The sequence below is a fragment of the Nyctereutes procyonoides genome, unplaced genomic scaffold, assembly GCF_905146905.1.
Source record: "Nyctereutes procyonoides isolate TBG_1078 unplaced genomic scaffold, NYPRO_anot_genome, whole genome shotgun sequence".
NCBI lineage: Eukaryota > Metazoa > Chordata > Mammalia > Carnivora > Canidae > Nyctereutes > Nyctereutes procyonoides.
The window spans coordinates 41,541,897-41,566,912 of NW_026575146.1; the positions used below are offsets into that span (position 1 = coordinate 41,541,897).

The 25,016-nt window shown below is 40.0% G+C and overlaps 1 pseudogene; it reads left to right on the forward strand.

The window, feature by feature from the left end:
- The window catches only part of LOC129500000 (solute carrier family 28 member 3-like), a 97,851-nt pseudogene extending 82,516 nt beyond the window's left edge, over nucleotides 1-15,335 (forward strand).
- Nucleotides 15,336-25,016: the final 9,681 nt, after the last annotated feature.

A 25,016-nucleotide genomic window follows, 5' to 3' on the forward strand; every position in this document is an offset into this window, starting at 1 on the left:
AGAGATGTCAGGAATAGCAGTTTGGATCTGCAGATGGTCCACTCAGCCACTGCCCTAAGAATGCTGCCTGCGAAAATGTGCTGGCTGGACTGGGAGTGGGGAGGGAAGTGCAGATTCCGGCATTCTGAAAATATAGGGAAGAGAATTTAGAAACAAAATAAGCATGTGGGGACGAAAGGCAAAAGAGTTTAAGTAGGTGAGGGAAACAGAAATCACTTACAGATTAAAGGGACTCTGGATAAATGAATATTATATAAAGGCACCACAGAATTCAGAAGACTGAAAGGAAGACAGAGAGGGGTGTACCTGTGCCTGCACCCCAGACACTTCCCTTGTCTAAACTGATGATCTAATGAAATACGTGCTTTTGGGACTATTTAAACATTCATCAGGTCCACAGGGAGGGAGAGGAATCTTCTTCGGAAGTTTTTACCAGGATTCATTCTCTTCTGAAATGATTAGATTTTGGTTTTGGGCTTCTCACCAAAGGATGTGGTCAATTAGCACAAATTCCTCCCTTCGTCCTCTGACTCTCAAGGTGATGCTGACATGGCTCACTGAGTGCTCCCAAGCCTCCAAAAATACACTATTGTGAGGCAGGCTCCATTCTGCCCTTCTCTCCCCTTGTAAAGCTTTTGGGCTGTTCATTCTGAGCACAACAGAAAAGCTACACTTCAGCTGGCCCTTCTCCCAAAACCACAGGTTTCACCCTCCCACCTTTTAACTGCTTCAGTGATGTCTGCACCTGCATCATTGGCTGTGGCTAAACTCTTCTGGCCTGAGACAGAAACACCTAAAATAACCCTCAAGAATGCCATGAAAATGGAAACTGGGTAAGTGGGATACCTCGTTCCTACAAGCTGGGGAGGTGGGATGGGGGTGTCCAAATTCAAAGCACAGACAAAAGTTGATCATTGGAGAGCCCATGATCCTAAAATGAATGTAATTTCCCAGTGACTATCAGGCTTCATTAGACTTCCAAAAGAAAAAAAATCCTTCTTCAATACTTGAAAAGCTTCCTAAATACTTGAATGTCAATACATTTCCTTAACCGTTGAATGTAGATATTTCATTTTAAATGTGGTGTAGTGTTTATTGAGCACTGATTTAAGACCGTTGGAAAGTGATGGGACAACCATTTCTGGAAGTTTCTTATATAATAGGGAGTATGAAGGTATGATATAGATATCTTTAACCCCTCTTCAGTTCATTTTTTTGCCCTGTGCAAAAGAAAGGAAGAAAGGGTGAAAAGGATAAAGGGGTTCAAGGTAGTCAAAATAATCAAATTCAATAACAGAATCCATCAACAAACATGTTGCTGGGATTCATCCCCTGTTTGTATATAGGTATAGTCAGTAAAAAGCAACTTGTCAAAGAATACATGTATGGAATAGGTGTGATTCCACTTGTAAAGTTAAGCAAGTGTGTAAACCTATGCAACATATTATTTAGGTATACACTCACATGGGAAAAGGAAAAAGAAAGGGAATGATAAGCAACTTCTAGGGAGCCAGGTACTTCTGAGATTAAAGAGAAGAGGATGAGATTAAGAAAGAGGGGGTACTCAAAGGTGATGGTGACATTCCATTTCTTCAGGCCTTCTTTGATGTATTAGTTCTTATACCATGAATATTTTATAAATATTTTCTGGTAACTACCTTAATATAATTTTTAAAGCCTATAATATCTTTATCTTTTCCCAAGTTTTTAATTATAACCCTCCCCCAATTAACAGAGTAGTATAACCATAAGATACCTATATGACAATCACCTACACTCAGCAATTGTAAGCAATTATAAATGATGTCACAGAATATAGGTATTTTGACCAAGGCATGAGCCTGAGAGTTTGTGTCTCCAATCAAATGAACTCTGATTATGCCATTTCTACACCTGTGATGTCCATCCACTGACAACACCTTGGTAATTCTGGAATTGCTATTTTTTGATAAAGTGATTCAAGGAACCTCCTAGAAGCCGCAACACAGGGAGCATCCTCATCCATCTCCCTGGTGGCAAATATAGCTGTGAATCTGATTGCCTTCCTGGCCCTGTTGTCTTTTGTGAATGCAGCCCTGTCCTGGTTTGAAAACATGTTTGACTACCCACAACTGAGTTTTGAGGTATAATTCTATCATATCTCTCCTCTGTTTTGTTTCTACCTATCTTTGTTTAAAAATCAATAGGCTTGGGGATCCCTGGGTGGCTCAGCAGTGTAGCACCTGCCTTCGGCCCAGGTTGTGATCATGGAGTCCCAGGATTGAGTCCCACATCAGGCTCCCTGCATGGAGCTTGCTTCTCCCTCTGCCTGTGTCTCTACCTCTCTCTCTCTCTCTCTCCCTCTCTCTCTCTCCCTCTCTCTCTCTCATTCTGTGTGTGTGTCTCTCTCTTGAATAAATAAATAAAATCTTAAAAATAAAATAAAATACGCTTGTAAATTGCCTTCCCAAACCACCTGTAGTATACTCTTACGCAATGCACACACTCATCATGTAACCCCCATCTTCCCACCACTGCCCCTCCCCATCTCCTATCACCACCTGGAGAGAATGATTGACCTCATGCCAGGAATCCAGGTGACTTCAAATTACTCAATGCCAATCCTGACTCCTAATGGAAAGAGATAGGCAAAACAATGTGAAGAAATATCTATGCTTAAAGAAGACATAAAGGAGGTGGGAAAATCTTGTCACAAGGATGAGGCAGAGGAACAAGAAGCAAATCACCACTCTAATAAGGAATCTGTTTTTGAGTTTTGTAGATTGTATGCTCCTACGTCTTCATGCCCCCTTTCCTTCATGATGGGAGTGGAATGGCAAGACAGCTCATGGTCACCAAACTCATAGGCTATAAGACATTTTTTAATGAATTTGTCGCTTATAAACAGCTCTCAAAATTGATCAGTTTAAGGAAGGGGCTGGACCCTAATTTGTGAATGGTGTGCAGCAATATGTGTTGGTGAGTAAATACATTGATTTCTCAATACACTTCTTTCTCACAATTCTACATTGGTCAGATAGTCACTGGTGCTTGTGCATAGTGGGCCAGACACTTGGGTATACATCAGAGAAAAACACAAACCAAAAATCCCTGATCTCAGGGAGCCCATACTGAACACAGTACCTCATAACTTTCAATTATGTTGAATTAATCCATGCATGTGTGTCTGTGTGATGTATACACAGCTAGTCCTTACTACTATGATCATTTACTTTTGAGACCTGTGGATCCAAACCTAGAGTCATATGAGTAGGGACAAGAATCAATCAAAAAATATTTGCCACATACCTTCTGTGTGCAATGCACTTATACACTGAGGCCACAACATGGAACAAGTGATGAGGTTTCTGCCCTCATGGGCTCATAGTCTAATAATGTCGAGGGTCTCTTCCTTCCAGCCTTAGAAAGTCTATGAACTCTGAGAAACTGCCCAAGTGCAAAATATTGCCTGGACATCCTAAGGAAATAGTGAGATACAGTTCCTACTCTTCAAGTGGATGAGGGAAGAGAAGAGCTTGGGTTGTGGTCTGAATTTTTGAGACAAGCATCCTATAACTATGTCAGAACTTCAGGTCAGTAGGTTCCAGGGAAATGTTCATGTTTACTTGACCTCAGATGGGACAAGGGAATGTGGGTGAAGCCATTACTTAGGTCATATTTTACAGCTGAGTCTCCAGATTTTACTTTCCCAAAAAACAGAATTGTCCCACTCATGAAAATCTTAGGGAAATGGTGAACATTTCTGACCAGCACCATTACTCATTGAAATAAGCCATTTGTAATTAATGTTCAAGGAACACCTGGGTGGCTCGGCAGTTTAGCACCTGCCTTCAGTCCAGGGCATGATCCTGCAGTCCCAGGATAGAGTCCCATGTCAGGCTCCCTGCATGGAGCCTGCTTCTCTCTCTGCCTGTGTCTCTGCCTCTCTCTCTCTCTCTCTCTCTCTCTCTCTCTCTCTCTCTCTCTCTCTGTCTCTCATGAATAAATAAATAAAGTCATTAAAAAAATAAAGTATGTATCTGGCTATAAAAGGAAAGGGGAGGAAAAGCATGCTGCCCACAGTTCTTTTTTTTTAATTTATATTTATTTATTCATGAGAGACACAGAGAGAGAGGCAGAGACATAGGCAGAGGGAGAAGTAGGCTCCCTGCAGGACTCAATCCCAGGACCCTGGGATCACAACCTGACCCAAAGGCAAACACTCAACCACTGAGCCACCAAGGTGCCCCAGCATGCTTCCCAAGGTTCTAATTGAGATTGCCTACACCAGTGAACAAAACTATCATCTCACCGAGTTCCCTAAAGACAAAATATGCAAATTTGTCCCCACATATTACACAAATATAACAGCATACTTCATGAAATACTGATTTGCATTTTATGGTCAGGGTCATTTGACCTACACATCTGAGACAGCGGGTCTGTAGGTCTCCTGTTTCTCAAATGTTTATTCTTTAACTGGCCAGACAGTGTAGTTTGGCCAAATGTCTTCATTGTTTGGATGCCACCATAAACCGGTTTGCTCTCCTGCCAAAAGTAAACAATGGGCTAAATTAAGTGAATTGCTTTCCATCCCCAACTGCCAGTTGTCAGGAGAAAGTCGTTTTTTTAATGAGCAAAGCAAACTCACAATCCTAGCAGTGCTAAGCAGGTTTGTAAACAGTTATTATGAGAATAGAGAGAGAAGAGTAGGAATGATTTCAGTTGGGGGTGAGCCCAACCAGAGGCAGATCCACAGAGGATATTTGAAGACAGGAGCCCAATAGCTTTTGCTACTGTTGAGTCATAATGGCAAAAGCATTTTGTTTTTCCCATTTTCCTATTTACAGGCAACAAAATGGGGATGAGTACCTGCAATTTTTGTTTACCAACCAACAAGTGGTGGGGAAAAGGCACCTCATGACCAAAGCATAATATCTAGGTCCATGAGGCAAAGCCCAGTGTTATCCAGGTCAGAATATGTATGTAGCATGTTGTCCACAGGACATGAGCTCCTCCTTACTCCATCATCTTTTCTTTCTTAACATAAAAGTAATACTTTGCATGTTTGTTTGTTTACACTTAATTTATACACACCCTGGTATAGAACTCAAAAGGCGCAAAAAGGCAAGAGGGACAAGTAAGTCATCCTCCCTATTTTTCTGTTGCTCAGCTTTTCTCCTTGTACCATAGTATGCTTTTACTCTTGCTCTTTGCACTTAATAACGTATCTTGGATGCCATTCCCTATCAGTGTCTATGAGAGTATTCTATAGTCTGAACACACCATTTTTAATTTTAACAGTCTTTTGTTGATGGACACTTACCAATTTTCTGCTATTGGAACCAGTGCTACAATCACTGTCCCTGTATATCCAGCATTGTTGCTCAGGCTCTGGGAGAACCAAATGATGTATTGATTTCCCACTGCAATGCAGCTCTTTCCATCATTCATGTATGGGAAAAGGCAGAGCAGTAGCATTTTAGCCTCCTGTTCCTCTTATTATAAAACTGTACATGGAACCTGCTCTGGAGTGGAGTGGTGCCTCAGATCTGATGGAGTATGCTCAACATAGTTTCAGTTGCCCAAGACCAACTGCAGTTCAGAAGTAGATGCTCCTCCTTCTGACGTGTCATCTAACAGTACATCAGAACACCTACATTATTCGTCTCCCTTTTTCACATCACATAGGCATTTTATCATTTCATATCACCACAACAATAAGGCACTCTGCATTGGACAAAATGACTAGAAGGAAGAATTCACCACAAAAGAAGACCAGAAGCAATACTCTCTGCCACTGAATTGCTGGACGTGGATTTAAATACAATGTCAAGATACAATTCAGAAGTCCAATTATAAAGTTACTGGTGATTCTAAAGAAGCATAAAGGACTCTAGAAACTCATACTACAGAATTGAGATCTAATCATATGAGAATTAAAAATAGATTAAATGAGATGCAATCAAAATTGGATACTCTAATAGCTAGAGTTAATGAGGTGGAAGAGTGTGTGACATAGGGACAAGTTGATGGAAAGGAAGGAAGCAGAGGGAAAAAATGAGAAAAATAATTAAGAACCCATGAGGAAAGACTTAGGGAAAGAAATGATAGCTTGAGAAGGAAGAATATTTATATTATTGGGATTCCAGAAGAGGCTGACAGAGAGACAGAGGACCACAACACATATTTGAACAAATCATAGCTGAGAAATTCCCTAATCTGGGGAAAGAAGCAGGCACTCAGATCTAACAGATAGAGAGGACCCTCCACAAAATGAATAAAAACCATTCAACCCCTCGACATTTTATAGTGAAACTTGCAAATCTTAAAGATAAAGAGAAAATTCTTAAAGCAGCTCAAGACAAGAGATTCTTCACTTATATGGGGAGAAATATCAGATTACTAGCAGACCCCTCCACAGAGACCCAGCAGGCCAGAAAGGTCTGGCACGATATATACATGATATTAAATAAGAAGAATATGCAGCCAAGAATACTTACTTTATCCAGCAAAGCTGTCATTCAGAATAGACGGAGAGATAAAGAGCTACCAGGAGAGGCAGAAAATGAAAGAATATGTGACCTCAAAACCAGCTCTGCAAGAAATATTAAGGGGGACCCAGTAAAAAGAAAGAGGGAGCCCAAAGAAACAATCCCCCAAAACAGGCACTTAGAATATATAATACAATGACACTAAATTCATATCTTTCAATAGTTACTCTGACCGTAAATGGGCTTAATGATCCCATCAAAAGATGCAGGGTATCAGACTGGATAAAAAAGCAAGACCCGGGCAGCCCCAGTGGCTTAGCAGTTTAGTGCCATCTTCAGTCCGGGGTGTGATCCTGAAGACCCAGGATTGAGTCCCATGTCAGGCTCCCTGCATGGAGCCTGCTTCTTCTTCTGCCTGTGTCTCTGACTCTCTCTCTCTCTCTTTCTCCCCCTCTCTGTGTGTCTCTCGTGAATAAATAAATAAAATCTTTAAAAAATAAAAAGCAAGACCCATCTATATGCTGTCTACAAGAGACTCATTTTAGACTTAAGGACACCTCCAACCTGAAAATGAAGGGATGGGGAACCATTTACCATTCAAATGGTCCTCAAAAGAAAACTGGGGGAGCAATTGTCATATCAGATGAATTAGAGTTTATCTCACAAGATGGTAGTAAGAGATAAAGAGGGACACTACATCATACTTAAAGGGTCTATCCAACAAGAGGACCTAATAATCATGAATATTTATACCCCAGTGTGGGAGCCACCAAGTATACCAATCAATAACCAAAGTAAATAGATACTTAGATAATAATACACTAATAGTAGGAGACTTCAACATGGCACTTTCAGCAAATGACAGATCTTCTAATTAGAACATCACCAAAGAAACAAGGGCCTTGAATGATACACTGGACCAAAAAGATTTCACAGATATATTCAGAACATTCCATCCGAATGCAACTGAATACACATTCTTCCCTAGCGCACGTGGAACTTTCTCCAGAATAGACCACATACTGGGTCACAAATCAGGTCTCATCCAATACCAAAAGATTGGGATTGTCCCCTGCATATTTTCAGACCACAATACTTTGAAACTAGAATTCAATCCCAAGAAGAAATTTGGAAGAAACTCAAACACATGGAGGTTAAAGCGCATCCTACTAAAAGATGACTGGATCAACCAGGAAATTAGAGAAGAATTAAAAGCATTCATGGAAACTAATGAAAATGAAAATACAACCACTCAAAATCCTTGGCATATAACAAAAGCAGTCCTAAGAGGGAAATACATTGTAATACAAGCCTCCCTCAAAAATTGGAAAAAACTCAAATACACAAGCTAACCTCGCACTAAAGGAACTGGAGAAACAACAGCAAATAAATCCTAAACCAAGCAGAAGAAGAGAATATAAAGATTAGAGCAGAACTCAGTGAAATAGAAATCAGAAGATCTGTAGAAGAGATCAACAAAGCAAGGAGCTGGTTCTTTGAAAGAATTAATATGATAGATAAACCCCTAGCTATACTTATTAAAAAGAAAAAAGAAGACTTGTATTAATAACATCACAAACAGAAGAGGAGGGATCACAACCAATATCAAGGAAATACAAACCATTTTAAAAACATTTATCAGCAGCCATATGTCAACAAATTAGGCAATCTGGAAGAAATGGATGCATTTCTGGAAACTCACAAATTACCAAAACTGAAACAGGAAGAAATAGAAAATTTGAACACGCCGATAACCAGAGAAGAAATTGAAGCACTCATCCAAAACCTCCCAAGACACAAAAGTCCCAGCCAGATGGCTTCCCAGGGGAATTCTACCAAATATTAAAGAAGGAATAATACCTATGCTACCAAAGTTGTTTCAAAGGATACAAAGGGAGAGAATACTTCCAAACTCATTCTATGAGGCCAACATTACCTGGAAATCAAAACCAGAGAAAGACCTAACCAAAAAGGAGAATTATAGACTAATATCACTGATGAATGTAGATGCAAAAATTCTCAACAAGATACTAGCCAATAATATCTAACAGTATATTAAGAGGATTATTCAACATGACCAAGTGGAATTTATCCTGGGATGCAAGGGTGGTTCAATATTTGTAAAACAATCAATGTGATAGGTCACATCAATAAGAGAAAAGACAAGAGCCATATGATCCTCTCAATAGATGCAGAGAAAGCATTTGACAAAATTCAGCATCCATTACTGAGTAAAACTCTTCAGAGTGTAGAGATAGAAGAACATTCATCGATACCATAAAAGCCATCTATGAAAAGTCCACAGCAAATATCATTCGCAATGGGGAAAACTAAGAGACTTTCCCCTAAGATCAGGAACATGACAGAGATGTCCACTCTCACCACTGCTATTCAACATAGTACTAGAAGTCCTAGCTTTAGGAATCAGACAACAAAAAGAAATGAAATGCATTCAAATTGGCAAAGCAGAAGTCAAACTCTCCCTCTTTGCAGATGACATGATACTGTACATAGAAAACCCAAAAGACTCCACCCCAAGATCCCTAGAACTCATACAGCAAGTCGGCAATGTGGCAGGATATAAAATCAATACAGAGAAATCAGTGGCATTTCTGTACACTGAGACTGAAGAAAGAGAAACTAAGGAATCAATCCCATTTACAATTACCCCAAAAACCATAACATAACTAAGAATAAACCTAACTAAGGGGATAATGAATCTATACTCTAAAAACTACAGAATACTTATGAAAGAGATCAAGGAAGACAGAAATAAAACATGCCTTGCTTATGGATTGGAAGAATAAATATTGTCAAAATATCTATGCTACCCAGAGTAATTTACAAATTCAACATAGTCCTTATGAAAATATCTTGGTCTTTCTTCACAGAGTTGGAACAAATAATCTTAAAATCTGTATGGAACCAGAAAAGACCTTGAATAGCCACAGGAATGTTGAAAAAGAAAACCAATGCCGGGGACATCACAATGCCTGTCTTCAAGCCATATTACAAAGCCGTGATCATCAAGACAGTATGGTACTGGCACAAAAACAGACACACAGATCAATGGAACAGAAATAGATTACCCAGAAATGGAACCTTGACTCTATGATCAACTCATCTTTGACAAAGCAGGAAAGAATATCCACTGGAAAAAGGACAGTCTCTTCAATAAATGGTGTCCGGAAAATTGGACAATCATGTGAAGAAGGATGAAACTGGACCATTCTTTTACACCATACACAAAGATAAAGTAAAAAATGGTTGAAAGATCTAAATGTGAGACAAGAATCCATCAAATACTAGAGGAGAACACAGGCAACAACCTTTTTGAACTTGGCCACAACAATTTCTTACAAGACACATCTATGAAGGCAAGGGAAACAAAAGCAAAAATGAATTATTGGGACATCATCAAGGTCAAATGCTTCTGTACAGCACAAGTGCCTTGTGCCAGATCCCTCCCCATGGTCCCTTAATAAGCCTGCCTGTTTTGAAGCCAATTGAACTAAATGAAAAACACTAGAGAGAACAGGGAATGAGGATGAGCTTTTCCAACAACAGCAGACTGCTCAAATACATGAAATATTTTTTTTTTTCCTGCCTGCTATAGGCACGCTGATTGCAAATGCCAACAAAGGCATTCTAAGAAACCAGAAAGAGAAGAGAGGCCTTATAATCAACAAAAAATTTACCATGGGTACTTGATTCTTGAATGTGAGCTTTAACAAACCCAGTTAGTTGGGGGATGAAAAGCACTGCTACTTTTGAATGCAGTGCTTTCCTGGTTTTTTCTTTACTTTTTCTTAAAGATTTTATTTATTTATTCATGAGAGACACAGAGATAGAGAGAGGCAGAGAGAGAGGCAGAGACACAAGCAGAGGGAGAAGCAGGCTCCATGCAGGAAGCCCGACTCAGGACTTGATTCCCGGGACTCCAGGACCACACCGTAGGCCAAAGGAGGCGCTTAACCGCTGAGCCACCCAGGTGCCCTGGTTTGTTCTTTAATTTTTTTTAATTTTTATTTATTTATGATAGTCAGAGAGAGAGAGAGAGAGGCAGAGACATAGGCAGAAGCAGGCTCCACGCACCGGGAGCCCGACATGGGATTCAATCCCAGGTCTCCAGGATCGTGCCCTGGGCCAAAGGCAGGTGCCAAACTGCTGCGCCACCCAGGGATACCCGCCCTGGTTTGTTCTTTAAACCAAATCATCGATGTTTTAGGATTTTGGAAAAGAAAATTATTGCTCAATTGTGTGGGTGCCTTTGCCAAATTGGGTGAGCTTCTGGTGAACAACAAAGTCCACTGAATCTTCTGGGTGTCCTGTGGTCAGCCCTTTAAACTGAGAGAGAATTATCTGGCCTGAGCAACACCTCTTGGTTGTCAGAACAGAACTAGATGGCTATGCTCACACTTCCACAAATTCACCCTCCATCTTTCTACTGCCCTGTAAACGTGGGCACCTGACATTCCCAAGGGATGGTTAGAGCTGAGGACCAAAGAGAGGCAAGGACACACCACGGCCAGAATGAAAGGAACTCCTATTATATCTGTGAGTTTCCTCTTTACTAAATTAATCCCTTTCCATTTAAGTATAATTTATGTGCAATAAAGATCCTTTTTTGTGTATATACAAGTTTTGACAAATGTATCACCTGTGTAACCACAACCACAATGAACATATAGAACATTTCTATCATACCTGGAAAATTTCTCTCATGGCCACCTGTAGTCAACAGTACCCCGACCCACCCCCTCATTCCAGACAGCCTGATCTTTCATTCACTATAGATTACATTTGCTTGTAAAATTTCATACAAATGGACTCACTTAGCTTTCATGTTGTTGCATGCATTATTTTCCTTCTTACTACCGAGTAGTATTCTATTTCATAGATATTCATAATTTGCTTATCCTTTTGTCTTTTGAAGGACATTTGGGTTGTTTCTAGCTTGAAGCTATTATGAGTATAGCTGCCATAAATACTCATTTACAGTCTTCTTGTGGACAGAAGTTTATACTTCTCCAGAGAAAATTCCAAAGAGCGTTATTGCTGGGTAATGCAGGCTGTGTCTATCAACTTGATAAGAAACTGCCGGTTTATAAACAGGCATGTGTCAGTTCCCACCAACAATGTACAAGAAATCCAATTGTTCCACATCTTTGTCAACATTTGGTGTTGTCTGACTTCTTAGCCATTTTAGTGGATGTGCAGTGTTATCTTACTGTTTTGTTTTGCATTTCTCTGGTGACTAATGATGTCAAACATATTCTTATGTGTTTGATGGATATATATATATATATAGTGAAAACTCTTTAGCCATTTTCTATTGGGTGCTTGTCCTATTATTATTAAATTATAACAGCTCTTTATACATTCTAAATAAATCCTTTGTTAAACAAATATAATGTGAGTATTTTCTGGGACCAATTTTATATCTTCAGTAGCTAGCACTAGGCCTGGCACATTATAGCAGGTGGCCAGGTCATACTGAATATTAGAAATTATCATTGGGGGTGCCTAGGAAGCTCAGCTGGTTAAGCAGCTGCCTTTAGCTCAGGTCATGATCCTGGGGTCCTGACCTGAGCCTGCTTCTCCCTCTGACCCCTCCCAGCTACTGTTCTCTCTCACTGACTCACTCTCTCAAATAAATAAAAATCTTTAATAAAAAATTTAAAAAAAGAAGGGATTCTTGGGTGACTCAGTGGTTGAGCATTTGCCTTTGGCTCAAATCATGATCCTGGGGTCTGGGATTGAGTCCCACATCAGCCTCCCTAAGGGAAGCTTGCTTCTCCCTCTGCCTATGTCTCTGCCTCTCCATGTGTCTCTCATGAGTAAATAAATAAAATCTTTACCAAAAAAAAGTTTTCATTGGGCAGAAAGAAGCATTTGTAGAGGCTAAGATTACCAATTCCAACTCCTTTGTAGAAAGTCTCCGAATCTACACAGTCCTTTTCCCTCTCTCAAAATTCAAGCAGAGATAGAAGAAAAAAGTCTCTGAAACAACAAGTGTTTGACATCATGCATTGCACATTTACTTGTCAATATTGATTCCATAGTCAGAAAAAGCCTGGTTAGGATGTCAGATTTACTAAGCTAGTCACGTCATGTATTCTTCCAAGTGTTTATGCTTGTTTACAGATTCATTCTGAGACAATTGCCACTTATACTCTCCGTGGCTTTGCGAATATCGGTTCTCTAGAAATAGCGATTGGCAGACTCAGTAAGTGAAAATAATTTTCTTCAATAATGCATGTGACATAAACATACGTTCAATCTCCATCTTGTTCTGTAACATTATTTGTTTCAGGGGAAGAAAAGGCCCTGGGACAGTAGTAAATCCTTTGCAGTCTATTTTTTATCCCTGCTCTGCCATATAGTTTTCCTTTGTATACCCAAGCTAAACTCAGAAAGAATTTGTTCAAACGTACAGGTGCTTGTCTATCCAGGGCTGACACTAGGTCTCACTTTGCATGACAACTCCAGTAGCTTTTAATGGCCCCTGGAGAAGGATTCTGAGGCCTAGTAGATTTGGGAATGTGGGCCTCTGATTAGTGATTAATTAGTCTTCTATAGGCATAGAAGTAGACGGTGACGATGAGTTGAAAATGTTTGGATCTCTCCTTGAAATCCATTTGCCTTGCCATGCCCTCCATACACTGCGGTAAAACTTAGGACTTGCTTCTTCTGTAGAAAATGGAAGTCACTGGGCCTGTGGAAAAATGTCTTCCTTTCCTCTCCCACCAGAGAACTTCTCTAGATGTGAAGTTCTTCATTAAGCACTTGAATCTTGATTTTTCCCAGCTAATTTGAAGGGAAAAAAAGAAGGAAGAGAAGAAAGAAAGAAAGAAAGAAAGAAAGAAAGAAAGAAAGAAAGAAAGAAAGAAAGAAAGAAAAAGATCAATGACCTGAGACCCCCAACCCTAAAACAATTCTCAGAGGCTGGAGATTTGGAATTCCCAAACAATGACCTCAACACCAATCTCCTACTTTCATGTTTCCCAGCATCCGTGGCTCCTTCCAGAAAGTGTGATATCACGTCAGGGTCAGTGAGAGCTCTGATTGCAGGGACCATCGCCTGCTTCATGACAGCCTGTATTGCAGGGACCACATGCCATCCTTTGTGTCCTGTCTTCCAGAGCCCACAGAATGGCAGCTTTCAGGGGGGCCGTGCCTCCAACCTGCAGATGCAGCATATGCTACTGTCGGAAGCTGAGACGCAGAGCTGCTGCTGAGCATATTGTAAAGTGAAATGTGTGGAACATGGTTGAGAAGCTAGGAACAGGAGGGCACAGTAATGTCGTAAATTAACAAAATAGATGACACTCTATTTCACTTCCAGGACTACTCTCCAGCAGCCCCGTAGACATCAACTGCCATTACATTTTAGAGAATGCCTTCAACTCCAGTTCACCTACGAACACAGCAGATGTGGTATCTTGTTGTCAATCTCTATTGAACAGGTATTGTATTCTTGAGTCTAACTTCTTCATATCTATTATTAATAAACAAATTAGACCTATAGAGCCCATCCACTTATTTTTATAACTTTATAACTCTTTTTAAATATAAGAACCTGTGGGACACGTGGGTGGCTCAGTTGGTTGAGTGTCCGATTCTTGATTTCAGCTCAGCTGGTGACCCCAGGGTGCTAAAATGGAAACCTGCCTCAGGCTCAGAGCTCAGGAGGAGCCTGCTTGTCCCTCTCCCTCTGTTTCTCCCCCACTCACACTCACTCACACACACTCACTCTCAACTAAATAAATCTTTTAAAAAATAAATGACTTGTGCAACAATTTATTTTGATTTAGATCATCTTTCATTTTGACTTTTCTCAGCTGAGACTAGGAACTATAATACTAGCTAGTGCTATGCAAGCATTTCTTATGCCCTCAGCTTTGTGATAGGCACTTTGTATGAATTACGTCATTTAACCCTGTTTCTTTTTTTTTTTTTTCAATAAAAACAGGCCTTAAGAAGGCTTTACCACTATCCAAGGGATCCCTAGGTGGCTCAGCGGTTTGGCGCCTGCCTTTGGCCCAGGGCACAATCCTGAGTCCCAGATCGAGTCCCGCATCCGGCTCCCGGCATGGAACCTGCTTCTCCCTCTTCCTGTGTCTCTGCCTCTCTCTCTCTCTCTCTCTCTCTCTCTCTTTCTCTATCATGAATAAATAAATAAATAAATCTTTAAAAAAAAAAAAAGGCTTTACCACTCCAAAAAAAAAAAAAAATGAATGCAAGCACAATAAAGATGCAAACTTTAGGTCTTTCTGTCTACAGAGTCTATGCCCTTAACTAGTACCCAAGCACTAATTCATTGTTACTGCCTCTCTTTCAAGGGCATCAAGCAGTGCAGGCTGTCCTGAAAACATGGTGATAGAGACAGTGATGGGCATGAGGTGCCACCAGTGACCCATCTGGCCACTCCCACTCTGTACAGTTTCTATCTGCAAAATCAATACCCCTACCCCATTTGCCCTTCTTAATGAGCAAATGTTTTATAAGGGTTGATTCTTGGTTTATTCTGGAAGAAATAGGGGGAGTCCTTGAGCCCAGACAGGATTCAAGAATCAAAACTAATTCTTTGATGCCTCTGTCCTTAACCCACCTTAACTTGAATGTGACAGAGAAAATTGGCTTCCTGCCCAATGCTATGTTTAATGTGTCTTCTGCTTACCCACTTTTTCTGTTCTATGGCCCAACTAACTGCTTTATTTCACTTTTCACCAGCACTATTGTCAATGGTCCTGGTTCATCATCCCAGGAAGAAACCACAGCTTGTCTTCTTTAAGGGGCTGCTGTAAATTGATGACCCCATGAACACTGAACTGCAGTTGGATCTCTAATGCATTTTGAGTGCAGCTGCTTCTCCAATGGAAGTGTAGGTATAGATGCTGAATTTTCTGCTTTGTGGGGGGAAAAACTATTCTTCATAGATTGATACTTTCATTGTGGAATGAGCTTTAATTGGAAAAAAGGAAAACAGGAGTGAACCTTTCAGATCTCCAGCATCATCCTCCTCTCCTTCCTTCCTTCCCTTCCGCAAACCCTTCCCCACTGAGAACTACTATGGTATCTCATGATGAGCACAATGTCAATGGTTATGGATGAATTATTCTGTCCCAGGGAAGGATAGCGAGCATTTTGAAAAAACATGATATACTCCATGAATGCATGATAACCATGTCTCCCTTCAAAGAGTCAACCTGTCCCGTAACAGAAAGCCTACTCTTGTAAAATTTGGTTATGTTCCTGGTGACATTACTGGAAAATGGCACTACTTTTCAATCGAAATGTCCCTTAAGAACCATTGGAGGAAGAAAACTAAGTCCTGGTTGAGATTTGAAGCCTTCCACTGACACTTCCATTGACCAGGAAAGCAGCAGCACCAAAGCTGCTTCCTGGGTATCAGATAAGAACCTTCCTCAATGGGTTCTGAGATTTAATGTGTGTCAGAAGAAAATTCCTGAGACAATGACAGGGTGCTCTTAAATGAAATGCTCATCACCAATTCTCTTAATAACACAAAGACCACATTGTGTGAGGAAACAAGAACCCCAATGACTGAGTCAAAAGGTGATTCTCCAGAAAGAGATACGTGAAAAGGGTTTTGGAATACTTGAATTTTTTTAGCTATGGTTTCTTTCTTGCTCGTGCACAATTTTTTGAAATGTATATGTAAGTAGCTGGAGTGTGTGTATGTGTGTGTGTGTGGCAGTATAGGTGAACAATGAAATTAAATGCCCATAGGACTCTTTATCTCTAAAGTATAATATACTAGGATATTCTTAACTATTGATCATTTGAATCAAATTTTTCTTAAAATTTAAATGCCCCTTCAGTATTCAGATTTTACTTTAGGAAAATACATTTACATGTCTTTTCCTTCTGTTCTCTATGTTCTTTGTGGCAATATTTAAAAATAAAGTCTTCATTTATGTCAGGGGTTCCAGTTATTTATATATTGGCTCTCTTTGGTTTACTGTGACTATTATCTTTCTAACTCCTTTTTATCTTGTCATTTCTTTGCATTTTTCTATTTTGCTTGATTCCTGAGACTCTCAAAGAGAATTTCTTTCCTTTTTCTAATGTGCTTCTATGGCCAACTAATTTTCAAATTCTGTCTGTTGCCATTACTGTTCTTTGGATGCTTATCGCTCTTCTCTGAGGTCTCTTATTTCAAGGAAAATGATAATTACTGTCCTGTTTTTAAAGTTTTCTTCTTTTTTCAGTTGCAGAAAGTAATATCCATTTGTAATAAAAAGTGACAAACACACACACCTTCCTTCAAACATATATAAATATGTAGAGGATTTGTTGCTTCTATGGAACTAGAAAGAGTCCACTTAAATATCTTGTTCAACTTCTTTTCATCTGGCAATATACCTTGGACATTCCTACCAAATCATTTTAAATAGTTCTAGCTCTATCCTTCCCTTCCTACTTCTGTGTGTGTGAGAGTATGTGTGTGTGTGTGCACAATTCCACATAAATAAGGTAATATATATGCTGGGAGAAGGAGGGAATCAAACATCTTACATTCTTTCTTTTTGCTTCCTTCCTCTTCCTTGTCCCTGGCCCACCACATACACGTAACCCAGGTAAAATAACTTGACATATACTTTCTATACTTTTTGTTCCTGTTCAGGTCCTGTTTTACAAACATATCTTATTGAGGATTGGTATGGTTGTTTTACCATACTGGGATATTCTGGGATCACTCACATTTCTCTGCAGTTTACTTTTCTTCAATAATATTACTTTCTGTGGAATGCCTGGGTGGCTCAGTGGCTGATCATCTGCCTTCAGCTCAGGTCGTGATCCCAGAGTTCCAGGATCGAGTCCCACATCAGGCACCCCATGGGGAGCCTTCTTCTCCCTCTACCTATGTCTATGCCTCTCTCTCTCTCTATGTCTCTCATGAATAAATGAATCTAATAATTAATAATAATAATAATAATAATAATAATAATAATACTTTGTGGATATTCAGGTCCACTGGCAAAACTTTAACTATTTTTGTTAAAGGCTTCATAATATTCCATGACATATTATGTATATGTATTAACCATTCCTCTAAGAACAAGCATCCACTTTTGGGGGTTTGGTTTTGGTTTTGGCTACTTGGAACAATACCTGCCCACTTACTTCACATACTATTAGCTTTATTCTATAGCAGTGCTAGCTGATAAAATATAATGCAAGTCACATGTGATTTAAAATTTTCTAGTCACCACGTTAAAAATGTAAAAGGAAACTGGTAAGATTAAATTTAATAATGTATTTCACCCAATATACCCATGATATTATCATTTCAATGAATTATTTCATATTCTTTTTATTGAACTAATCATTTAAAATCTAGTATATATTTTATACTTAGAGCACATCTGAAGACACATTTTCACTGGCAATACTTGATCTGTATTTAGATTTCATAAAATTTAGTTGAAAAGTAAATTCACATGCCTAAATTGTTTCAAACACACTTAAGAGCTTTCCAATAATTCAAATGAGCATCAGTTTTTTAAAGTAAAATTTTAGTTCCTCGGTTCCATATATGAAATAGTTCCATAGTTCAATTAGTAGCTACCATATTGGACAGGGCAAGTCTGTATGGTGGTTTCCTAGGTGGACTGAAGGGAGTGTGTATATTTGATATTAATATACGTTGTCAGATTGCTTCTTGGAGAAATATGTTGTCTTAATTTTTACTGCTTTGTGATCTAATCTTTCTAATGTGTTTTATTCATCTACCTTTGTGTGTATATGTGATATTTCTTTTCAAATGCAACCCTGTTCACATAAATCCCATGCTGATTTCTTTTTTAATATTTTCCATCCTTGAGCTGAGGAGGGCATATTATTCTTGAGCCACATGAGAAAGAAGAGTAAGGGCACAGACCAGACAAATGAGCTGATGATAACTTTGGGCTTATTGTGTCCAGAAATCTTACCAATCCCCTGTAAATGTTGAATGGGCTCTGGACTGGCAGAAAGTTCCCCTCCTCCCAGTGAAACCACTTATTGGAGTTTTGGATATATGGTGATGTCTCCACTCATCTTTAGCAAACATAAGAGCTGGGAAGCTGCTTGTTCCCCTCAGTTCACCCTTACACCATCCTACCTGTAGTCTTCTAAGGTGGCCAAGATAGGTAGGGTATCTATGTGTTTCCTATACATCTGAGGTCCCTCAGTGCTGACAGAACATTGCTGTGAATCTATGCACCCTAAGCCTGTTTCAAGACAAGGCTGTGACAACTATTTTGAAGAATCCTATACTCTGTCTAGGCAGCCCAGGAATACTGAAGCCACCATACTTCTCTCTGTGCCTGTCTTCACATCAGTACAGTTTTCACTAGTCTGAAAGACGTTTTTTAAACACTGTACCATGAGTCCAGATATGACTATTTCCTAATTTTAATGAAGATGGAAGCTTGCTTTATTGCTTATTATTCTGTTCATTGTTTTTCACTGGCTTGCAAAAGGAAAGGGGGCCAGAAATGGCATTTCTATCACCAATACAGAAGCTATGGCTATACTCAAATTCTCTGACCCTGCAGAGGCCTTATAGTCTCAGCAAGAGCAGACTGTAGTCATGGGGTATGGGGAATGTTCTCTGATTTTTCTTCATTAAGCTGGTAAAATCAGCACCCCCAAGCAGTTAGATCTGAGTGAGAAAGTATCTGTTAACTATACAGATTACCAACATGCATTCATTTTGCAAGTGTTCCCAAATAATTGCTTTAATATTTCTGAGGCTTAATTAGGCCGGTAGGCCACTGTGAAGAGCTTAAGGTGTGCTCTTGCCCATGAGACTGACTTCCAATTACAGAACAATTCCCAAATCAGGCATGCTTGTAAAGAAGGTATTGAAGGACACAGCGTGCCAGGAAGCATTAAACTACCCTAGATGTACTGGAGGCTGGGATGGGGAGGCAATCATTCACATGTTAAACAGGCAGGAGCACAGAAATTAAGAAAGAAATGTCTGGTACAGGTGCACTATATGGCGCTAATGAACCAGTCCTGAGACTGGTCCTGAGAAAAGCAACTTTTTACAACCTGTTACTTAATTTTAAAAATTGTTTTAAGCTCAAGCAGGAAGGAAAGTATACACTTACCTATTCTCTTTCAGGATCTAAAGACAGCATAAGCTTAAAATCATTACATTTTCTTTTATATTACAAAGGCGATGTGATTGACCTCTGGAGGTAGAGTGAGTAATTTCAACTCCGGTCCTTAGTGGACTACTTGGCATTTTCATTTCAAGGGACTCTAGAAAGTAAACAATGAATCTGCATCAAGCCAGCCCCTCTTATCTGTTATGCCTTTTGCAAAATGGGAGAACAAGTTTCTGATAGTAGGGATGCAGCCTATAATTATGCAACTGAGAACAGTATTTATTTATTTATTTATTTATTTATTTATTTATTTATTTATTTATTTTTATTGTTTTTAATTTTTTTTAAAGATTTTATTTATTTATTCATGATAGTCACACAGAGAGAGACAGAGAGGCAGAGACATAGGCAGAGGGAGAAGCAGGCTCCACGCAGGAAGCCCAGCGTGAGACTGGATCCCAGGTCTCCAGGATCGCGCCCCGGGCCAAAAGCAGGCGCCAAACCGCTGCACCACCCAGGGATCCCTATTTATTTTTGAGAAAAGCATTTAAATGACAACCTTGAAATGTAGTCCTCTGGCAACTGAGAAGCAACAGTTTGCCATGAGAAACCAGGATCAGAGAAAAACTGGTATCTTGTGAACTATATTAATATGCAGAACCAGGTCTACATCATCCATGTGCTGGGCATGCTTCCAGTAATTTCCATAAGATAAGAGAATTGTAGAATCCTAGGTCATTCAGAAAAGCTTCCATCTCCTCTAGCCACTCCCACCCCAGTCACATAGAGCCACCAAACCCATAGATTACTATGGCTAAAAGCAGAGTAGGGGACAGTATTCCCTGGTCTAATCTAAATCCCTTCATCTGTAGAGTATCTACCTCATTCCATAATTGTTTGCCCTTTATGTCTGTCTGACTACTATACTTCTAATTCCTATGTATCTCTAGTACCTCACACCTGGCATCTCATAGACATTCAGTAAATATTTGCTCATTCAGTGAATAAATGAATATTGCAAAATTGCTCACCTTCACATAAGCAGAGATAGTTAATTGGATCACCATTAAAAACTTTTTAAAATCCCATCCAAAAATGCATACTCCTAATAAAAGCTGCAAATGATATGCAAGTGTGTAACTGAGAAATTGGAACTCTTCCTCCCACCTCTATCTTTTCCCCATAGTTGGCCAAAGGTAACACATTGGTGTCACTGCTAATTTTTCTCTTTACATGATAAACTATATTAAGTTAGAACAAACTGAAGTGGATGGGTCTTCTTTCAAGCCCGATGCCTGACTCACTTTCACATTCCCTTTCTTGGCAACATAGGCACATGGATTTACCTTCCTGATACTCTACAAGGTCAGTATGCAATTTAGTAGTGTTTTCCATGTTAAAGCTAAATGGAGTCATTAAGAGCATCCTAATACCCAATATAAATAGGTGTGTTTTAGGTAACCAGATTCCTTCTGCTTAAATGTACAATTATTGTGCTATTGGATTTGGAAAAGCTCTTACAGAAAATGGAAAACAACAAGCTGGTTGCTCCTTCTGTTGAGGGTGGAAGTATGTTTCAGCAGCTAGGAGTCCACCTCTGGAGGTGAGCTGCCAGGGTTCAAACTCTGGCCCCAGGCACTAGTTCCATTACCTTAGAAATTTATAAAACCTCTCTATGTTTCATTTTCCCCTTCTGTAAAATGCAAATAAGCCTATTTCTGGGATTGGGCAAGGTGGCTGAAGAGTAGGGTTCCTCACCTAAGCTAGTCCCACAAACTTACCTAGATAACTTTCAAAACATCCTGAACACCTACAGATTCGACCTGAGATATAAAGAGAGAACAGCTGAAATGCTACCGAGAGTAAAGTTTTCACTTCTATCAAGGTACGAAGGTGAAAAAAAAAACTAAAAAGAAATAAAGTGGGGCAGGGGAACCATGAAGAGCAGGGCTAAAGGAGAGTGGTGAAAGCCTCCGGGACACAAAAGCCCAGCCCTGGAGAAGCGGAAACTAAAAATCTGCGCCTGAGTTTTCCCTGACAGGTAAGTGCTTAGCAGGGAAATGGGTCAGAATTGCAGGAGGGGCAGTGAAGCATCAAGATTCCCGGAGTCACTATAAGAGGAGGGATACCCGGGGGAAAGCTCACCACAAATCTGGGTCCAATATTGGTTAAAGGGCTGGAGCGCAGCAGCATTCCGGGGCATTTGGGGGAAGAACACTGGTTACACAGGCCAGCTCCAGAGCTGCTTTTACACTAGAGCCGGCAACAGACAGAGGTGGCTGTCCTCTGTTCCCTTCAGGAGAGGCGATCCCTGGGATCATGGGTCCAGTGGTTCAGTGCCCTCCATCCGAGGGCGCCGAGGCAGAAAATCCGGCTTACCTCTGATCCCCCTGGATCAGGCAGAAGTGGGTAGGGCACAGGTAGCAAGAACTCTCCTGCCATGGGGCACCCCGCAATCTGTGCAGATCAGTGCAACCGTGCCTGCTCCCAGGAGCATCTAGGCCGGTGTGGACTGGAAGATTGTGGTTGGGTACTTGAGAGGAGATGACTCCAGAGCCAGTAGTCTGGCCGCCACCATTTTTTTCCCCTCTTGGTTTCACCTTGTGCCTGAGAAAGGCAGGGCCTCTAGGGAACAAAGGTCTCACAGGATAAACAGCTCACACTGAGCCCAGCACCCGGCAAGGGGTGGGGCATCTCCACGCAGGCACCGACATGAGAATCAGCACAGCAGACCCCCTCCCGCAGAACAAAGAGGAGCAAGGGAAGAGCAAGTTTACTGAAAAAGCAGCACTGGAAAGCTCCAGGACTTAGAGAAAATAGCATAAAGAACTAGAGGGGCCTTTTTTTTTTTTTTCATTATGACTCATTTTTATATCTGACTAAAAATTTCCAATATTTTTTCTCTTTCCCACCTTTACTACAATATATTACCAACTCTATGTTTTTAAGTTTTTTTGCTTTTTGACTTCCATATTTCTTTTTTTTTTCCGGTATATTTTTTTATTAGAGTTTGACTTGCCAACATATAGTGGAACACCCAGTGTTCATCCCTCAAGTGCCCCCCTCAGTGCCTGTCACCCAGTCACCCCATCCCCCTGCCCACCTCCCCCTCCACTATTCCTTGTTTGTTTCCAAGAGATAGGAGTCTCTCATGTTCTTTGACTTCCATATTTCTATAATTACATGTCTTAGATATATTTTTCCTTTCTGGATTCCCTTCAACGTATCCAAATTAATTTTGGTAGATATACAAGATATGCATATTTGTTTTTGTTTTTTCTACCTCATTTTGTTTTACAATGGTGGAAATTAGTACGTTCTAACACACAACAAAAATATACCCAGAACCAAATGGGACACTGTGTTGGTTCATTCTGTGAGATTATATTCTTGCTTCCTTCCCATTCTGCCCCTCTCTTTTATCTTGTTTAGATTTTGTGGTCAATCTTGGGTCTTTATTTAAGAATTTCTGGTTTATATACATTTGGAATTGAGCACCTTCTAATATACAGAAGAAAATACACTCAGAACCAAGATGATTGTCCTCTAGGACCCAACAGGTAGACTACATTCTCTCTCCACTACAACTTCTTCATAACCACCATTTCCAGCCCTTTTATTCTCATTTCTTTTCTTTTTTGTTTCCTTCTTCTTTGTTTTTGGTTTTTAGTGCTTTATTTTTACTACTTTGTTTTAAAATTTGTTTTTCATTTTAGTGGTCCTTTTGTTTTATTTTGTTCTGTTCTTTTGCTTTTATTTTCTGGACAATGACCTTTTTGGAATCATCTAGGGTGTGTTTTACTTAGGTCACGGTTGATATTTTTGACTCCGCTCGCTCATATAGCCACTGTGCACTGGATAAAATGACTAGAAGGAATAATTCACCACAAAAGAAAGAACCAAAAGCAATATTCTCTGCCAAGCAGAGTTACAGAATTTGGATTTAAATACAATGTCAGAAACTCAATTCAGAAGTACAATTATATGGGGAGCCCTGGGTGGCTCAGCAGTTTAGGGCCTGCCTTTGGCCTGAGGCATGGTCCTGGAGTCCCAGGATTGACTCCCACATTGGGCTCCCTGCATGGAGCCTCCTTCTCCCTCTGCCTGTGTCTCTGCCTCTCTCTCTCTCTCTCTCTCTCTCTCTCTCTCTCTCTCTCTCTGTCTCTCATGAATAAATAAATTAAATCTTAAAAAAAAAAAAAGAAGTACAATTATAAAGCTACCGGTGGATCTGGAAAAAAAAGCATAAAGGACTCTAGGGACTTCATTACTGCAGAATTGAGATCTCATCAGGCTGAAGATAAAAATACATTAAATGAGATGCAATCAAAATTGGATACTCTAATAGCTAGAGTTAATGAGGTGGAAGAGAGAGTGAGTGATATAATACACAAGTTGACAGAAAGGAAGGAAGTTGAGAGGAAAAAAGAGAAAAAAACTTAAGAACCCATGAGGAAAGACTTAGGGAAATGATAGATTGAAAAGGAAGAATATTTATATTATTAGGATTCCAGAAGAGGCTGACAGAGAGACAGAGGACCACAACACATATTTGAACAAATCATAACTGAGAAATTCCCTAATCTGGGGAAAGAAGCAGGCATTCAGATCTAACAGATAGAGAGGACCCTCCACAAAATGAATAAAAACCATTCAACCCCTCGACATTTTACAGTGAAACTTGCAAATCTTAAAGATAAAGAGAAAATTCTTAAAGCAGCTCAAGACAAGAGATTCTTCACTTATATGGGGAGAAATATCAGATTACTAGCAGACCCCTCCACAGAGACCCAGCAGGCCAGAAAGGTCTGGCACGATATATACATGATATTAAATAAGAAGAATATGCAGCCAAGAATACTTACTTTATCCAGCAAAGCTGTCATTCAGAATAGACAGAGAGATAAAGAGCTTCCAGGAGAGGCAGAAAATGAAAGAATATGTGACCTCAAAACCAGCTCTGCAAGAAATATTAAGGGGGACCCAGTAAAAAGAAAGAGGGAGCCCAAAGAAACAATCCCCCAAAACAGGCACTTAGAATATATAATACAATGACACTAAATTCATATCTTTCAATAGTTACTCTGACCGTAAATGGGCTTAATGATCCCATCAAAAGATGCAGGGTATCAGACTGGATAAAAAAGCAAGACCCGGGCAGCCCCAGTGGCTTAGCAGTTTAGTACCATCTTCAGTCTGGGGTGTGATCCTGAAGACCCAGGATTGAGTCCCATGTCGGGCTCCCTGCATGGAGCCTGCTTCTTCTGCCTGTGTCTCTGCCTCTCTCTCTCTCTCTCTCTCTCTCTCTCTCTCTCTCTCTCTTTCTCCCCCTCTCTGTGTGTCTCTCGTGAATAAATAAATAAAATCTTTAAAAAATAAAAAGCAAGACCAATCTATATGCTGTCTACAAGAG